This window comes from Triticum urartu, chromosome 6A (genome assembly GCF_056163025.1).
Source record: "Triticum urartu cultivar PI428250 chromosome 6A, HENAU_Tu73, whole genome shotgun sequence".
Taxonomy (NCBI): domain Eukaryota; kingdom Viridiplantae; phylum Streptophyta; class Magnoliopsida; order Poales; family Poaceae; genus Triticum; species Triticum urartu.
The window spans coordinates 34,021,368-34,040,206 of NC_141878.1; the positions used below are offsets into that span (position 1 = coordinate 34,021,368).

Genomic DNA, 18,839 nt, shown 5'->3' on the forward strand with positions numbered 1-18,839 from the left:
TTCAAAGTCCTAACTGCAAGGAACTCAAATATGTAAACGGATTCTAAATTGGAATTGTGATTCAAAAAATAATATAGATTGAAGCTTTGAAATTATATGGGAAAATATGCATGGCTGGGGTATTAATGTGTGTCAGGGATATAAAAGCTTGAGTGGGGGCCAACATGCATGTAGCCTAATCTTCAAGAGAATGGACGGCTGAGCCATGCACGGGAGATCCCGTGCATGGTAGAATCTCTTTTCTCAAGGAACTACAGCATCAACAGCAGGTGAAGGCACAAACACCACTGCTGCCCGAGCCTTGGCTAAAGTAGCCTGAGGCAACTCATTGGCACTTATAGATGTATGTGTCATCTCTCCGCTAAACACCCCCACTTCCCGTCACTCCCTTGATGGATCAAGGACGTGTCCTGTGAAAAGAATTGCACCCGACACCTCCTCCATCACGAAGAAGGCAAACGGGTGATCAGCCACAAAGTCCACGCGCACCGGCGGTTTGTAGGCCCGGCCGTGTACTTCTGCAAAGACCAGCAGCGGTGACGGCGGCCGCCTCTGTGCCTTCCTCGTTTACCTCGATGACAGCCTTGTGTAGCACTTTCTCCAGCGCAAGGTTCACGCCAGGGCTCTCCTCCACCATGTTGGACAGGTCGGCCTTCCACAGGTTGAAAGCGTCCTTGAGTCCCAAGTCCTGGAGAACGTTTGTCATGTCGGTGGAGAACGCGAGCTTGAACTTGGGCAAGCGGAAGTCGCCGACTAGGACGGTGCCCGTCGGCAGGTGCTCGCGCAAAAAGCCATTGTTGCATGCGATCTTGTCGGTGAGCCGCCACAGCCCGTCGTGGTCGTGTGGGAGGAAGATGCACATTGAGTAGAGCGCCGATGGCTGAGCAGCCAACGGCTGACCCCTCTTGTAGTAAAGCTGGAGCACCTTGAACCCGTCGTGGCAGGCAATGCGCTGCCTGCCGTGGTCACGCATGAAGGGCACGTCGACAATGCCGCCGTCGAGGCGGTGGATCTTGTCCTCCTTGGTCTGCTCCTTGCGGAAAGGCTTGAGCCACTCGCCCTTGAGGTAGATGGCGTTGGCGACCACGAGGTCGGCGTCGGTCAGCTCGGATAGTGGGCGTGGATTGATGATCGAGGGGATGAGGTTATTCGTGGACGCCGCCACCCATGCGTTGATCTGCTTCGCTGCTTCCACCGGCTGCACCACCAGGTATGTAAGTACGCACATATTAATTGCACTCGATCGATCTATATACGATTAACATGCACATGCATATAGATCGACCACTGACCTTTTCGCGGAAGTTTACGGCGCGCGTCTGCGCCCTGTACGACTTGACGGCGGCGGCGGCGTACGCGGGCTTGAGAAGCCTTGTCTTGTCGTGCCACACGGCGCACGCGAAGTTGACGCATGGCCCGCCGGTCGGCAAGGGCCTGCTCCGCCAGCGCACGACGGACCCCGCGAGGTCGTTGCAGCGCACGGACGGATACAGTGAAGATGATCCGCGTGGGGAGGGCCTGCTTGCTCCGCTAGCTAGAGGTTGATCACTCGGAGAAGGAGAGGTTGATCACTTCTCTCTTTATATGTTCATGACGATCTTTTGTACTTAATGGTTTTTTTCATTTGTTTACTACTAGATAGTGTGTCGAGTCCTCTCTATACATATAGTACATAGCGTCGACCAAGCACGGAGATAAGAGAGGACACTTTTCTCTATTAGCTAGCTAACACAATTAATATATGAAACCCCTACAAAAATCTCAGCCCCTGAATTGCTGGCGCATGGATGCCTTTTGGTCCCGGTTGGTGCTACCAACCGGGACAAAAGGCCCTCCTGTCTGGGCAAGCCGCAGCGGCCACATGAAGCTCCATCTGTCCCGGTTCGTATAAGAACCGGGACTAAAGGTATTGGGCTTTAGTACCGACCCTTTAGTCCCGGTTCCCGATCTTAGACAAATGGGCCTTATGAACCGGGACAAATGGGCCTTTTTCTACTAGTGCATAGAGCTTGTTATTCTTGAGTGCTTGGGCGCCCTAGATGGTTGGTGGTGTCGCAGAGCTCAATCATTATGGTGTAATGCTCCGAGCAAGCATCGGGGTCTCCAATTAAGTGATGTATATTGCCATCGGGGTCTCCGGAAGTTCAAAGAACTCAGCGAGAAAACCATTCAGATACGGTGTTTTGTTGTGCTCCATTAGGAAAACTGTCTTTCTAACTTTCTTCTTGGAGTATGGAGCTGTCAGAAGGTTGTGTTCCTCATTAGAGACCTAGGGGATGTCATCTGTTCGGGACTCATCTATTGAGAAGTTTCCTTCCTCTGGTGTTCTAAACAAGTTTTATAATAACAAATGATATTACATTTAAGTTGCGCATGTCCCTCAATCGTGCCCTCATCATGTTGTAGGGAATGAATAATTTTCTTCTAGTGTCTGCCATTTGCGACTCCATGCAAATATCTACTATTTGAATCACCTTCTAGGATAAATTGTTATTCTATTTGTGTATTGGGGTAGGCCCAACCACCGGTTTCTCTCACGCCTCCTTGACCATGTCATGGAAGCCATCCCAAAGCAACCACCCAAGTTCGAACTTGAACTTGTGTCTATGTTATGGTCGTGGCAAACCAGAAGTTAGGAGAATGGGTGCATGGTCTGATATAGCCCCGATACAAGGTAGAGCACGAACAGACACCATAAGAAATTTTGATTCCCAATTGGTATCCATCAAAACGCGATCTAGTTTCTCATATGTCAGTTCTGGAAGACTGTTCTCCCAAGTGGCCTTCCAATCATGAAAACCTCTTGCAGATCTAGACTATCGATGACAGCATTGGAAAGGAAAGGCCAAGGATTATCAAACCCGACGTGGCTTTTCTCATTTGGAAATCGAAGCAAACTGAAATCCCCACCTGCTATAAGAATAGGATAGGGATTATCATTCGCCAGATTAACCAGTTCATGGAGAAAATCGGCCTTGAACTCATCCTGGGATTCCCCATACATGGTGACGAGGGCCTTGTTGCGAATATGGAGTTTAATGTGAAACTCACCATCCGAACTAGCAAAAATATCCATAGTCCCTGTATTCACGCCAAGTAAAATGCCCCAGAATGACCTCTAGGCAGTCGTGAAACCCAAGTGAAGTCCAGCCCGCCAGAAAGATGGTTAAGCAAACTTACTGAGAAATCATGTCTCCGTGTTTCAAAGATAGCCAAAAAAATCTAAATTGTATTCCCTATTACATTCCGCAGTGAATAAATGTTTAGCCAAGTCCCAAAGACCTCTGATCTTGAAAAACATTCCATTCATGAGGAAACAATAGGAGATTTAGAACATTTCGCCCTCTTATGGGATTTTATATCTTTTTTTGAACATGTGGTCTTTGATTTACGTCCGGATGTTGTAAGCTCAGTCAATGAACTAAGCCCAGGTTCATCTAGGCCCATGTACGGAACCGCTCCTACTAAATGAGAGAGTAACTGACCATCTGATGTGGCATGCAGTTCCTCCTCGTCGGTATGGGAGGCATAAGACTTTCTAGAAACACGTGGAGTAACTTTTAACTGGTCATATTCCAAATGTTTCAAAGCGTTAGTCGAACTAGAAATATCCTTCTCATTCTTTCCAAGACTAACACCTACATTATTCAGCTTAGAAACGATGGCAGTATTGGAAAAAGCTAAAAGGATTTGGGTGACGACGTAATACCTTGGTTGTCAAGGTTGTGCCTTCCTTTACGCTGCATATCCTTGGCCAAGGAATCCTCATTTGTGTCCATAGTACCGTCTCATCAACCGTATGCCGACAACTTCGGCATGTAGAGTCACCCCCAACTGCGGTCGTGGCGCCAGCTCTGGTGCCGGAGGAGGGGGTGGTGGTGGAGTAGCAACCCCCTTCCCGACAGTCTCAACCACCGGCTCAAGTGGCAAGGCCGCTATCAGAAGCGTGTCAGGGACCAACTCCACATGAGGCTGAAGGTCGGCCAATGGCACAGCAGCATGTGGCCGCACATCCAAAGGCGGGCCGACTGGTCCTCGCCTGTGGGCAGCTAGCACGGCTGGCTTGCCGTGAGTCACCCGTACGGCAGCACGTGACTGACCCTTCCCTCGCTAGCGGAATCGACGTCTTTATTGAGTGTCAGAATCTTTGCGGAGTGTATTTTGTCAAGAACTTGAAAGGTAGAACACTCGGCATAGCGACTGGTTGAGAGCAAGTTCGGAACAAGAGGTAAGAAAAGCATAGAAATAGAAAAATTGCAGGAACTGGATGCCATGTTTTGTACATTCGTACATGAATCTGAAACGCAGTTGTTGTATAACATGGTCATTTGACTTAGAGAGAGAGAGAGAGAGAGAGAGAGAGGAGACGTGTTGCATTGGAATTCTTAGAGAAAGTGAATACATGAAGTTTGAGAAGATGTTGATAGTCATCCAAAATGGGAAGGAAAGGAAGGATTCATATATCAATTTTCAAAAGCAATCCTTCAGCCCGGAAGGCATTATTGGAAAATTCCCATAGGATCATATCCCTAAGAAATTCCTGCGAAATTCGTGTGTTCCTAACAGGGCAAAACATGAATGATCTTTAAACGCTAGAGTCACTGCCATAGATGGAACTAGAAACTAACACAAACTCGGCTAAATAGGATCTTCCATAAGGTGTGCTACTCAAAACCTCTTGTGGCTCCCTCATGGTCACGGGCCACTCTTCTCGGATATATAACTGACCTTGTAAAGTAGTTTCGGAAGCATAGAACCCTTTGTCTCGGGCCGCGTTGTATATATTGAGGCAAAGCCTTGGTGGACAAGTTACAGAGGAGGAGATCGACCAGGGGGAGATCGACGGGAACAGAAAGAGATCGACCAGGGGAGGTCGTTACAAGAGATAGAGAGAAGAAGAGATAGATACAATTTAAACACCTCTCCTATCCCTATACAATAATTCTAACACTCCCCCTCAATCTAAACCTCAAGCCTTGCTAAGGTTGAGATTGTATTTGAACTCATCCAATCTTCTCTCTGTCAAGGGTTTAGTAAACCCATCTGCAAGTTGATCCCCTGTAGGAATGAACAGTATCTCAAGTAGCTTTCGAGCTACTCTCTCTGACAAAATGAAAGTCCACTTCAATATGTTTTGTTCGTGCATGGAAGACAGGATTGGCTGAAAGATAAGTTGCACCAATATTGTCACACCATAACCATGCATCCTTCGAAGCTTTAATTCCAAGCTCATAGAGTAATGTTTGTATCCACATTACTTCAGCTGTGGCATTTGCTAATGACTTATATTCAGCCTCTATACTTGATCTTGAGACAGTAGCTTGCTTCCTTGCACTCCATGACACAAGATTAGATCCCAGAAACACAGCAAAACCACCAGTGGATCTTCTGTCATCAGCACACCCTGCCCAGTCTACATCAGAATATGCAGTAACAAGCAAGGAAGGGGACTTGAAAATTTGAAGTCCAAGCCCTTGAGAATACTGAAGATACCTTAGGATTCTTTTAACTGCCGTCCAATGAGTAGTTCTAGGAGCATGCAAATATTGACATACCTTGTTCACTGAATAAGAAATATCTGGACGTGTAAGTGTTAAATATTGCAAAGCACCAACAACACTTCTATAATTTGTTGCATCTTCTGGACCAAGAGCTTCTCCACTATCAACCGTAAGTTTTTCTGAGGTGGAAATTGGTGTGTTGACAGGTTTGCAATTCTCCAATCCCACCCTCTTTAGAACATCAGTTGTATATTTTTCTTGTGGGAGAAGTATGCCATCTCTGACTTGCTTTACTTCTATGCCAAGAAAATAGTGAAGATCACCTAGATCCTTGAGAGCAAATTCAAGTTTTAAATCCTTAAGCAAACAGGTGGTGGCCTCTTGACTTGAACTAGCAACAATTATATCATCAACATAAACAAGCACAAAAACAGTGATATTGCCTTTGCTATAAAAGAACAAGGATGTATCTGCTTTGGATGGCGTGAACCCAAGATGTTGTAACTGCATGCTCAGCCTAGAATACCATGCTCTTGGAGCCTGCTTAAGTCCATATAATGCTTTATCCAACTTACATACATAATGTGGTGTGCTATGACTTTCATAACCTGGTGGTTGCCGCATGAACACTTCTTCCTCAAAAACACCATGAAGGAACGCGTTCTGAATATCTAGCTGTCGTAAGCTCCATCCTCTGGAAATGGCAATGGACAAAACAAGGTGAATGGTAGTTGCTTTAACCACAGGACTAAAGGTATCATCATAATCAATTCCAAACCTTTGCTTAAAACCTTTTGCAACCAACCTTGCCTTGTACCTGTCTATACTACCATCAGATTTCCTTTTTATCTTGTATACCCACTTACAATCGATTATGTTAGCACCACGTTGTGGTGGTACTAAATGCCAAGTCTGATTCTTTTATGAGTGCATCGTACTCATTATCCATGGCTTCCTTCCAATCCTTGCTAGCAAGTGCATCATGCAAATTAATAGGTTCACCAGTAGTAGCAAGAAAAGCACGCTTAGTCGGATTATACTTTATTGTACCATCACTATATTGTTTTTCCTTGACAATACCTGACCGAGACCTGATGTGTCGACGAGGAGGTGAAGGAGCCACAAAATCGGTAGCTGTGGCACTACAAGAAATCTGTTAATCCATGACGGATTTGCGGTGACAATATGAGAAACTATCATGGACGGTTTGCTACAGCCCCGAAGCCCGCCTAAAACCCGCTAAAGCCCGCCCAATTGCTCCGTACATAAAACGCTAACCCTAAAACACTCCTCCTTGGCCCCCTCCTCTCTTCCTCCTCCACGCAGACCCCTCCCGATTCCCCATCGCCGCCACCCACCACATCCCGATTCCCACAGCTCGTCGCCGGCCCTCTCCCACCCCTCCTCTCACCTCGCAGCTCTGGCACATGTCAGATCCTTCGCATCCCCCACCCATCCACCCTAACTCTCTCTCTCTCTCATGCGACCCTTCGTGCCGCGACCAACGCCCGTTGATTCCGGCGACGTTCGCCACTGCACAGCACACCGACGGGCTAGTCTTCGACCCCTCCCTCCTCCAGTCCGGCTGGATCCGCCACTGCCGGTCTCGACCCCTGGCCCATGGCTAGGGTTTCGATTGCAGCATCTCGTCCATCACCGACACCTCTCCGATGGCTCCTCTCCGTCGGACAGCGCCCCCGATCGTGCCTCTCCGCCTCCTGGATGGCGTCCCCTAGCTCGGTGCGCTCATGCGGGTTGGGCTGGACGGTGGCGACCCGGCCCGACCTCCCCCGTGGCCTATCTGGCACAGCCGTGCATCCCGTGGCGACCTCCTCTGTTGCGCGACGGTGGTGCCTAGCCTGCACTGCGACCACTGCATCACCAATGAACCTCTTAAGTGAGCATGTGTACCTCTGCCTGTCTCATCTATGGCATATTCTGCTTATTTTATTTCATCCAATATTCGCTTGTGACCGACCGCTTTTGATTCCTGATCTATATTCAACATAGGTTTAGGCTTGCATTTTCACTTAGATTGCATAGAAAATGTTGACAAATATATATCTCACGAATTCTGTAAGTTTGAACATTGCATGATAGAGCAGAGGATATCCACGGCAGGTGAAGCCGGTATTTCATTTTAGTTGGCACATTTCAAGTGCTAGTAATTTGGTGTCTGATATATGTGTTTTCGCCATACCAATGCAAAGATGGAAAATTTGTTCCGTTTATTATTATTATCCAAAGGTTGGTTAGTGTTGCACAGATTCAGGTTTCTGATGTTAGTTCATTAATAAATCTAGACATTTGGGAAGGCATAGATTTTTAAGAATTTGGTACAGTTGAGATAACATTTGCATTTCAGTAATAATGAAATGAAACCGACATCCAATTGTCACACTAATATCTTTGCTTTGCACATTGTAGTTGGTACATCTCCCACCTGATCGACGCCAACGCTACAGTGCTGGAGTAGAACATGGTGAGCTTGATACACTTCCATTCTTCCGCTTGTCTTATTCTAGATGTACTGTATTGAGAAACCGACCCCCTGCATTTATTCTGCTTTCATAGACTGGTTTCAAACAAAATATGTAATGCATTTCTGTGATTAACTACCTGCTAGTGAAAGATCTGTAATATTTTTCTCTTTGGGATATTATGGACATATACAGTACAACAAAACCACATAAATCTGTTGCATTAATTTATTCTTCTGTTGCTTGCATCTCTTGGTACATAACTAGTTGTATTTCTGAACATCTTTTTAATGGTCAGGCTTGCAGGACCTAATTTTATTTTGTTTACTTCTTTTTTGCATAGGTTCTTGCTTTGTAATGTAATAAACCATACTATGTCCTGCTTGAACTAAGTGTGTGCAAGTTAGTTGGCTGAACTTATGAACTTCTGCTATGGGTGCAAGTCTTCTTGCTTTGTAATGTAATGAACCAGACCATGTGTTGTATTTGAACAAAGTAGGTGCAAGTTAGTTGGCTGGACTTGAACTTCTGTTGTGTGTGCAAGTCTTCTTGCTTTGTAATGTAATGTACCAGACCATGTCCTGCATTAAAAATGTAGAACACACTACATCTTTTTTTTTTCAAAATGGAACTATGAATCTTAAATCTCAGTATCTCACTGAATGTACGTGTACTTTAGAATTTCAGTTTGTTCGGTGAGAGAGATGAGTTCAGTTAAGTTTGTCTCTATATGTATGCATTAGAAAAGGATGAATTAAAAAAACAGTTTTAAGTTATGGAAGAACCAGTACATAAACTACAATCATATATATTTTTGAAACTTGATGGGGACCAAGTGCATAAACCTGATGGAGCAACTTATTCAGGGGTAAATTTTGTGCCTCTCCCTCTCACTCAGGGAGCAGCTTTCACAGTGGTTAACTTGTGTGCATCTCCATTTGTAAATATATTATCGTTCCTATCAAATAATTTTTCTTCAGTTGTATGCTTGATAACTGTTGATATCTCTTATGGTTGCAGAATAAATGGTGAGCTTGATACCCTTCCATTCTTCTGCTTGTCTTATCCTCGAGCAGAACATGGTATTATTTTGTACTGTATTTGTTGGTGCTTTGAGATGAACTTGCAGCATAAACATCGAGCTTGATGAAAAATCCGTTGGTGCCGATTTTGATTTAAAAATTGAGTTAATATAGTCCACAACATTAGATGTTTTTATTTGAACTTGGCCTATGTTTATGCCCAGTTGTGTTAATTATCTTGAAGTTAGTCTCTGTTACTTGTTTACTGTCATTCTTGTTTGTTAAGGAATGGTGTGGTACAGTGTATATGTTGGCAGAATTTTCTTTACATAATTTTCAGCTGATCGCTTGTACAGAATATTATTCATCCCCTATTCTTTTACATTTCTGGTTGAGTCTTTAAGTTTTATATTAATATGGTTGCAAACAACCCTGATGCAAGCACATATTCATTCTGCTGTACTCATTGTTTCTCTAGAAACTAGCATGCTAATCTTTGTCTGATTGCTTCTGCTTTGTTCAAATAGGTGATGGATTTTGTACTACTGGTACTACTGTATTTCCAGATATGCGTGTACACAGAATTTCAATCTGAAGTAGCGATGGAAGTGAAGACTGCGTGCTTTTATTTAAGATTACTAATAGTAGATGGTATATTGTTTTTGCTTCAGATTTTAGAGTGTTTGATCAGCTCCATAGTGTGCATTTGTCAAGTTTCAAATTTCCAGTGTTATTACTAGCATATTATCTAATTCTTGGTATTATTCAACATCTGCTCTGTCTCAATTCTTTATCACATCACATATTGAAGTGTGGATCATTTAATTGTCTAAAATGGTCTTGCCTTTGAGTGTTTTTATTTTAAGTTGCATGCAAAAAGAAGTTTATTGACATAAAATAGCTTTAATTGATGAAGAAAGTATGCCTACAATATTACTTTTTCATGTTTTATTAACTATGAACTACATTGTATTGTATGGAGTCATCTATTTTGATATAGAAGCCCTGTCACGTGCATATAAACTTGATTTTGTTGCTGTACTTGATGAATATGAAATGATTTGTCTGTCCTTTGTTTTAAAATGAAGTTGACCTTCCTATGTTTGGATGATAAAATGTCACATATTTAGAACAATTTTTTGAACTTGTAACTAGTTTGTTTTTCTTCACGTGTGTTGTGCACATTTATGTGGTATCTTAATATAGTAGCAGTCTCTCCACATATGATTGCTTGGAAAATCAACTATTATTATTACTTTTTGGATTCATTTGGGAGCTGGCTTTTATAACTTATGTATGTGCTTTGATTCTATGCAGGTTTGGTAGAGTTGATCAGTGTTACTTGCGATTGAAGTTTTTTAGGAGGAGTTATTTGGGTCTGTATAGCTCTTTGAAGCGGTTGTGTAGTATTGGAGATTAAAATTAGCTAGTAGTGAATTTTCTTTGAAGTCATGTTACTTGATTTTTTATTTCTTATAGCGCTTTCTGGACATGCTCGTCATCCTACTCTATTGTTGGAAGTCTGTATTGTCATGTGAACAATTGCTATTTTTTGAATGAATATAACTTGGTTGTCCTATTGTAAATTGTGTTGAATGGAGAAAACAAGTTGGACAAAAAAAGGGGGTTGGACTAAAAAAATAGGTAGGCCAATTGGTTGGACTATCCACCAAAAATATTGGGCCATATTCCTAATTGGGCTGGTTACAACATGGGCCATGTTATCCTCCACGTCAGATCCATGTAGGCGCCATGTTGTAGCCATGTCATGTAAATTGGTGACGGTTTGTTCCGTCACAGCCTAGTTTGGGCTTAGAGGGCTTGGGGCTGATCCATGACAGCCAAGAACCGTCATGGAAGGTATGATGTCAAATTATGACGTGATATACATGACGGATTTCAGATCCGTCATGGATGATCACGCATGACAGATTTTGACTGATCTGTGACGGACAAGGACCATCATGTATTAACAACTTTCTTGTAGTGTGGACTGCGGCACAGGAGATCCAGCAGCTTCGGCGGCGCCCATAGAAGATCCAGCATGGTGGATCGGCTCCTGGTCCGAGGAAGATGCGCCCTGTTCCTCGGTCTGGCGGCGCACTGGTTCAACCGACGTGGCAGACGAGGAGTCGCTCCCCCCCGCGCCACGCTCGACAGCCGGATCAGACCGCACAGGCGAGGATTGGCGAGGCGCTGCGCCTGGACCCACGCCCGCACCTGGTCCGTTGTGGCCTGCCTGGTCGTCTTGGCGTGACTCGCCTGGACCCGCGCCAGGGCCCGCGCCTGGACCCACGTGACCCACCTGGTCGGCTCGGCGTGGCGCGCCCGGAGCCGCCCCTGGACCCGCGCCTGGGCCGTTGTCGCTGTCGCCTGCCAGGGGCAAATCTGCACCGGATCGCGTGCCGCCCTGTTCGGCAGGCTGCCGCGGATCTGCCTGGGATCGCGCGCTGACAGCCAGATCCTCCTCGAAGATTGTGCCTTTGTCCTGTGTACACATAAAATGACGAGTAGAATTTGTACAAGACCCATTTGAGACGCATTTTTCTGTGGATTTTTGCACATGATCATGATCATTTAATTCACCCCCGTGATCAGGGTGTGTAGAATAGTCTGGTAGGAGTGCAATTTCTGCACGAAGCAAGGCGCCAGCATTGGGATGAAGGAGAGAAAAAAGGAATAATGTTTCATCGAAGATAACATCACGGGAGATATAGATGCGTTCAGTAGATGGTTCAAGACATGTATACCCTTTATGAAGGTTACTATACCCAAGAAACACACATTGTGTGGAGCGAAACTCTAGTTTGTGACGATTGTATGGATGAAGGTTGGGGTAACATGCACACCCAAATTTTTTTAGAGAGTTGTAGTCTGGCTTTTGATGATACAATCGTTCTAAAGGAGTTGAATTGCCAATGACCTTACTGGGAAGACGGTTGATAAGATATGTAGCTGTGATGAAAGCCTCATCCCAATACTTGAGGGGCATAGATGCATGAGCTAAAAGGGAGAGGCCAACTTCGACGATATGACGGTGTTTGCGTTTAGCAGAACCGTTTTGCTGATGAGCATGAGGGCAGGACACATAATGAGTGATCCCAATGCTACGAAAGAAGGAGTTGAGTTTTTCATACTCTCCTCTCCAGTCACTTTGGACTGAAATAATTTTCCTATCAAAGTGGCGCTCAACTAGCTTCTGAAACTCTTGGAAGATTGAAAAGACTTCGGATTTATACTTAAGTAAATAAATCCATGTGAACTTGCTATAATCATCAATGAAGCTAACATAATATTTTTTTCGACCAAAAGAATCTCGAGCATGACCCCATACATCACTGAAGATCAATTGTAATGGGGCATGAGACACACTAGTAGACTTAGGATAGGGAAGCTGATGGCTCTTGGCACATTGACATGCTTCACAAACAGACTCTTTGTTTGAACTATGTGACAAAGGAAGTTTGTCTTTATTGACTACTTGCCTAACTATGATTGATGAGGGATGTCCTAATCTTTGATGCCACCGCTCGAAAGAAGGCTTGACGATGGAGTAGACGCGATGATGCTTGTTGCTAAGAGCTCCGGAGGAGATGGGGTAGAGGTCGCCGACGCATCTACCGTGATAGAGAGGTGCCCTCGTTGCCCGATCCTTAATGAAAAAATAGCGAGGGTGAGTTTCAAAGAAAACATCATTATCGGTGGCTAAACGAGACATTGAGGCAAGATTTTTGTCAGCTTGGGGAACATGGAGAACATCCTTAAGAACAAGATCACGTTGAAGACTAGGGGAATTAAGTGAGACTTGACCAATGTGACAAATCTCCATACCTTTACCGCTGGCTGTGTGGATCTGATCGTTGCCGTGATACGTCTCACGTAGGGCAAGTTGCTCAAGCTCATTAGTGACGTGATCGGTAGCACCGGAGTCAACGTACCAGACACCGTCCCCGCCTTGCTCGCGCATAGCTGCTGCAACTAGTTTGGAGTCATGAACGAAGTTTTCATCATACCGATGCCAGCAATCGAGGACCTCATGGCCAGCCTTCTTGCAGAGTTGACACCGAGGGCGAGACCGAGCGGGGGGGGGGGGGGGGGTTGCGGCGGCCAGTGTTGTTGTTGAAGCCGCCACCCCCGTGGTTGTTGCCGTAGCCGTCGTCGTAGTTGTTGTCGTAGCCGCCTCCAGAGCGAGCACCGTCGCCCGATGAGGCACCGCGGCCGCGTCCGCCACCACGGGTGGTGCCCTGGTGACCACGGCCACGACCATGTCCCCGGGAGGCGGAGTACGCAGAAGATTGCCGAAGATCGCCGCCGTGGAGGAGGGTGAGGCGGACGTCGAAGCTGAGCAGCTGGCTATGCAGCTCCAGAACCGTGATGGGTTCCACGCGTGCCGCCAGTGCAGAGACGACTGGATTATATTCCATGTCGAGGCCGGCAAGAATCTTGGATACGATCTCCGGGTCGGAGAGGGCCGAGGCGGTGCAGGCAACTTCATCGGTGAGGGTTTTGATCTTGCCGAGGTACTCTGCCATGGTCAAGTTACCTTTTTTAAGGTTGGTGAGCTCGATGCGGGTGTTGATCGCCTGCGCCTGGCTCTGGGCGATGAACATGTCGTTGATGGCGCGCCACACCTCGGCCAGCGTCTGGAGCGTGGCCACCTGGGACAGAATCTCGCGGGAAAAAGAACCCATCAAGAACCCTTGGAGTTGTTGTTGTTGCACATACCAGAGGGTGCGGGCGAAGTTGACAACTTTCTCTTCTTTGCCGTCCTTGGTGATGGTGAGGGTGGCCGGCGGTGGCGGGCTCGTGGTGTCAAGATGGTGCTCCATCTGAGCACCCTTGATCTGAGGAAGCACGATGGCTTTCCAGAGGAGGAAGTTCCCCCTCGTCAGCTTCTCCTGTGGTGGCGATCCGAGGAAGGTATTGGTAGTTGTGGATGAGGAAGCAAAGGTGGAGGTGGAGGAGGTGGTGGTGATCGCGCCCATGGTGCTGGGTGACATGGAGGCGGAGGTGGTGGACATGGCTCGGTCGCGAACGGTAGCTAGATGCGATCTCTCTTGATCTGATGAGGAAGAGGCTCTGTTACCATGTAAAGTACTTTGGGAAGCGTAGAACCCTTTGTCTCGGGCCGCGTTGTATATATTGAGGCAAAGCCTTGGTGGACAAGTTACAGAGGAGGAGATCGACCAGGAGGAGATCGACAGGAACAGAAAGAGATCGACCAGGGGAGGACGTTACAAGAGATAGAGAGAAGAAGAGATAGATACAATTTAAACACCTCTCCTATCCCTATACAATAATTCTAACAGACCTACCTAGGATCAGTTGGGCCATTTAGGAACTTATAAATTGAGCTTTCTTTGAATCTAAATTCATTTTATCTTGGTATAATTTTTTCTTAGAACACACAGGAGATCTGCTAGAGTAGTGAATTTTTTATTACAAGCACACCATAGCCATGCTCTACCACCGTAGTATTTCACAGTATTACTCGTGTTAACCCCAACACTACCTACATGCTTGAACATACAGTACATCATTGATGCCCTTGACAACCAACTTCGATGATTAGGACTTTGTTCTTGAACACCCAACGGAAACAACAATTGCACCTACCACCACTGGCATATACCTATAACTGGATTCCTCACTTCATTCTCTCATGCAAAACCATGCATGGCACCATAAGTAAAACTTTCAGTGGCAGTGAAAATAGAGGCTTAGAGTACATGACTTGATATGTAGCAGTAGGGACTGGGAGGCGATGCCTGATAAGAGCTAGTGGGCTTCACCAAGAAACGTTGTATCGTCATCAGACAGGGCATGGGCAGCCCCAAGATTGGTGTTAGCAGACAAATAGTGATGAGTTGGTGGAGTGAGGAAGATGAAGCGACAACATGCTACTCTGCGATACAAATATTAGTGGGAAAAGTTGTTATAGTAAGGAAACTTGTCGGTAGCCTTAGGTCCATATTGTAACTGAGACCTTTATTTATTATAGTTAGACTGCCAGATTATGATCGTGAATCAAGGCTTGGAAGGCCAAAGACGAGCTTCCATGGTCTGCAAGCATCTGAAAGACCCATTGGGTGATGTCGAACACAAAGTGGAAACCAGGCGAGGCATTGCCGACCTACGAGGCACATCGGCCACCTTTCCATCTTTCTCCCATGTTGTGAGCCTCCAACGATCAGTCATAGTTGAAGTTTTTTGGCAAGAGTACTCAGCAAAGGTACATCATCGGTAGCATACCATAAGGTGATACCCCGAGACTATAGCATGTACGGCTAACTCGCCTGTAATCTACTGCACGCCGGTGAGCATTGCATTACTGATGTCTCCCAAGCTCACAACTTGGTTACATTTTTGGTCCATGTCCAAATAACAGTCAAAACATAGCAACAAGCATCCCTTGTTTCCTTTCTTCATCTCTCACATTACTCACTCTTGTCTGGGCTAAACCACCTTTTATAACAATGTGGGGGTTGGGTGTGCGTAATGTTTAACAAAACAAATGCACTTGAACATTGAAGCTAAGATCAAAAATAATAAACTGCAATTGATTTATGTTCAATTGTTGGCGATATGGAAGAGAGCACATGGTCGATGTAAAGTCTTGTGCAGGTACCTATGTGTTTTTTTCATAAAGATCACGTCTAAAAAAATCTTTAGGTATCCTTGCTCAACACTTCACACACTAGAATCACTACTCATCAAACACAACTATAAAGCTGACAGCTAGGCTCATCAAATTAACCAGTTTATGGACCCCAAGAATTAACTTGTGCATAATTCAGGACCCCTATATTTTTTGAAAGGACACCTATATGACTCGTAGAAAAGATTCTGATCAAATGTAACATGCATGCACCGTGTATCATTGCACATGTTTCTCTCCTGACGCTGCAAATGATGATGGCCTATCGTGAAGCCGCGTGGCCCAAGGCGCGACTTTTGATGGAACACGTGAAACTCAAAATCATAAATCTCACTCTCATACAAAATGCAGGAGACTACAAAATGACCCTTTGCTCATTAGCGCAACTGATTTTTTTTACTAACTCTGGAATCTTTGCCGAATGTATTTTGTCAAGCACTTGGTAAAGGCACCAGACTAAACCAAGTGACAATTAAAACACTTGGTAAAGGCATAACCTCTGCGTTTTTTAGTCTCCGACAAAATACACTCGGTAAACGGGTGGACACGTGCGTGTCCCTACTCACCGCGGTTGACATCAGGGTGACGGTGCGTCCACCTATGCTGAGTGTTTTTTGGCCTACACTCAGCAAAGTGCTTAAGTTGTTAGTAAGTTCATACTTGCTTAATGTTAACATGACAATTGGTAAACTTGTTTTTATTTGATTATTTTGTGAAACAAAGTAGTATTCATGGTTTCGTTGTCATTTGTGTCATGTACTCCTCCATACCAGAGGTTTACTCCATCCACCCTGGAGCTGCGTGGCTGGAGATGTCGCCTTCGATAAACACGTGCAACTCAAAATCTAAAATCTCGCTCTCATACCACATGTAGGATATTGCAGAATGACCCTTCTCTCGCTAGCGGAATTGACGTCTTTACTGAGTGTCAGAATCTTTGCCGAGTGTATTTTGTCAAGCACTTGGTAAAGTTAGAACACTCGGCATAGCCACTGCTTTCTAAAAAGATTATTTTGCTCGTAGAGAAAATACTTGAAGTGATTCTCAACACTTGAGAGCATGTTGGGAATACGGGGTAGGAAAAGCACAGAAATAGAAAAATTGCAGAAACTGGATGCCATGTCTTGTAGATCTTCCTACATGAATCAGAAATGAAGTACTTGTATAGCATGATCATTTGGATGCACCACGGGAATTTAGAGAGAGAGAGAGAGAGGAGACATGTTGCATTGGACTTCTTAGAGAAAGTGAATACATGTGGTTTGAGAAAATGTTTGTAGTCATCCAAAATGGGAAGGAAAGGAAGGGTTCATATATGAATTTTCAAAATCAATCCTTCAACCTAAATGGCATTATAGAAAAAATTCCCATATGATCATATCCCTAAGAAATTCTTGCGAAATTCATGTGCTCCTAACGGGGCTGAACATGAATGATCTTTAAATTCTAGAGTCACTACCATAGACGGACCTAGAAACTAACACAAACCCGGCTAAGTAAGATCTTCCATGTGGTGTGCTACTTAATACCTCTTGTGGCTCCCTCACGGGTCACTTTTCTCACCAATATAACTGACCAACCTACAATCAGCAGGACCATTTAGAAACTTATAAATTGAGCTTTCTTTGAATTTAAATTTATTTGATCTTGGTATTATTTTTTTCGAGAACACAGAGGAGATCAGCACGAGTAGAGATTTTTTTATTACAAGCACACCATGGAGCCATGCTCTACCACCGTAGTATTTCACAGTATTATTCGTGTTAACCCCAACACTGCCTAAATGCTTGAACATAAAGTACAGCATTGATGCCCTTGCCAGCCGACATCGATGATTAGGACTTTGTTCTTGGACATCCTACGTCAACAACAGTTGCACCTGCCTATAATTGGATTCCTCACTTCATTCTCTCATGCAAAACCATGCATGGCGAGCGGCAAGTAAAACTTTCAGTAGCAGTGAAGAACAGAGGCTTGGAGTGCATGACTTGATATGTAGCATTAGGGACTCCGAGGCGAATGCTGATAGGAGCTAGTGGGCTTCAGCAAGAAGCGTTATATTGTCATCAGGGGGGGCATGGGCAGCCCCAAGATTGGCGTCAGCGGACAAATAAAGATGAATTGGTGGAGTGCAGGAGGATGAAGTGGCAGCAGCCTACTCTGCGATGCAAATATCAATGGGAAAAGTACTTATGATAAGGAAACTTCTCTGCTGTAACTAGAACTTTATTTACTCTAGTTACACTTTCAAAGTGCGATGGCGATGGCGGGTCAAGGCCTGGAAGGTTAAATGAAAAATTAAAAAATAAAGCGGCGGCGCAAGGCAAAAATGCATTGAGCTTTATTACTTTAATTATGATGATGGACGTTTGCGGACTAACAATGCAGCTTGCGTGCCTAGGAGCGACCCTTTCGGCAAGGGCGAAGATGAGCTTCCGTGATCCGCAAGTATCTGGTGACTAGCTGGGTAGCGCCGAGCACAAAGTGGAAATTAGGCCAGGCATTGCCGACTCACGAGGCACACCGGCAACCTTGCCATCTACCCCCCGGGTGGTGAGCCTCCAACGATCAGTCAAAGTTTTTGTTCTTTGGCAATGGTGCTCATCAAATCTACACCATCGAAAGCATGCCAAAAGGTGATACTCCGAGACTACAACATGTACCGATAACTCGCATGTAATCTACTGCACACAGGTGAGCACCGCGTTCCTGATGTTTCCCAAGCTCACAACTTGGTTACATTTTTGGTCCATGTCCAAATAATAGTAAAAACATGGCAACAAATTTCAGCATCCCTTGTTTCCTTTTTTCATCACTCATACTCACTTTTTGTCTGGGCGAGACTACCTTTTATAACATTGTTGGGCTGGGTGTTTGTACTGTTACAAAACAAATGCACTTGAACGCTTGAAGCTGAGATCGAAAATAATAACTGCAGTTGATTTCTGTCCAATTGTTGGCGACATGGCAGAGAGCACATGGTCAATCGCTTATTTTCCCTTGTAAAGTCTTGTGCAAGTAGGTATGTTTTTTTGTAATGATCACGTCGACAGTTGAAACTTCACGCACTAGAATCACTACTCATCAAAGATGACTATAAACTGAAAGAAACTTAGGTAGGCTCATCAAATTAACTGTTGTATGGTCCCCAATCGTTAACGTGTGCACAGTTCAGGGC

General features: G+C 45.0%; 1 pseudogene; it reads right to left on the bottom strand.

Annotated features, from left to right (window-relative positions):
* Window positions 1-381: 381 nt before the first annotated feature.
* LOC147963575 (putative serpin-Z6A) lies at window positions 382-3,779 on the bottom strand (annotated as a pseudogene).
* Window positions 3,780-18,839: the final 15,060 nt, after the last annotated feature.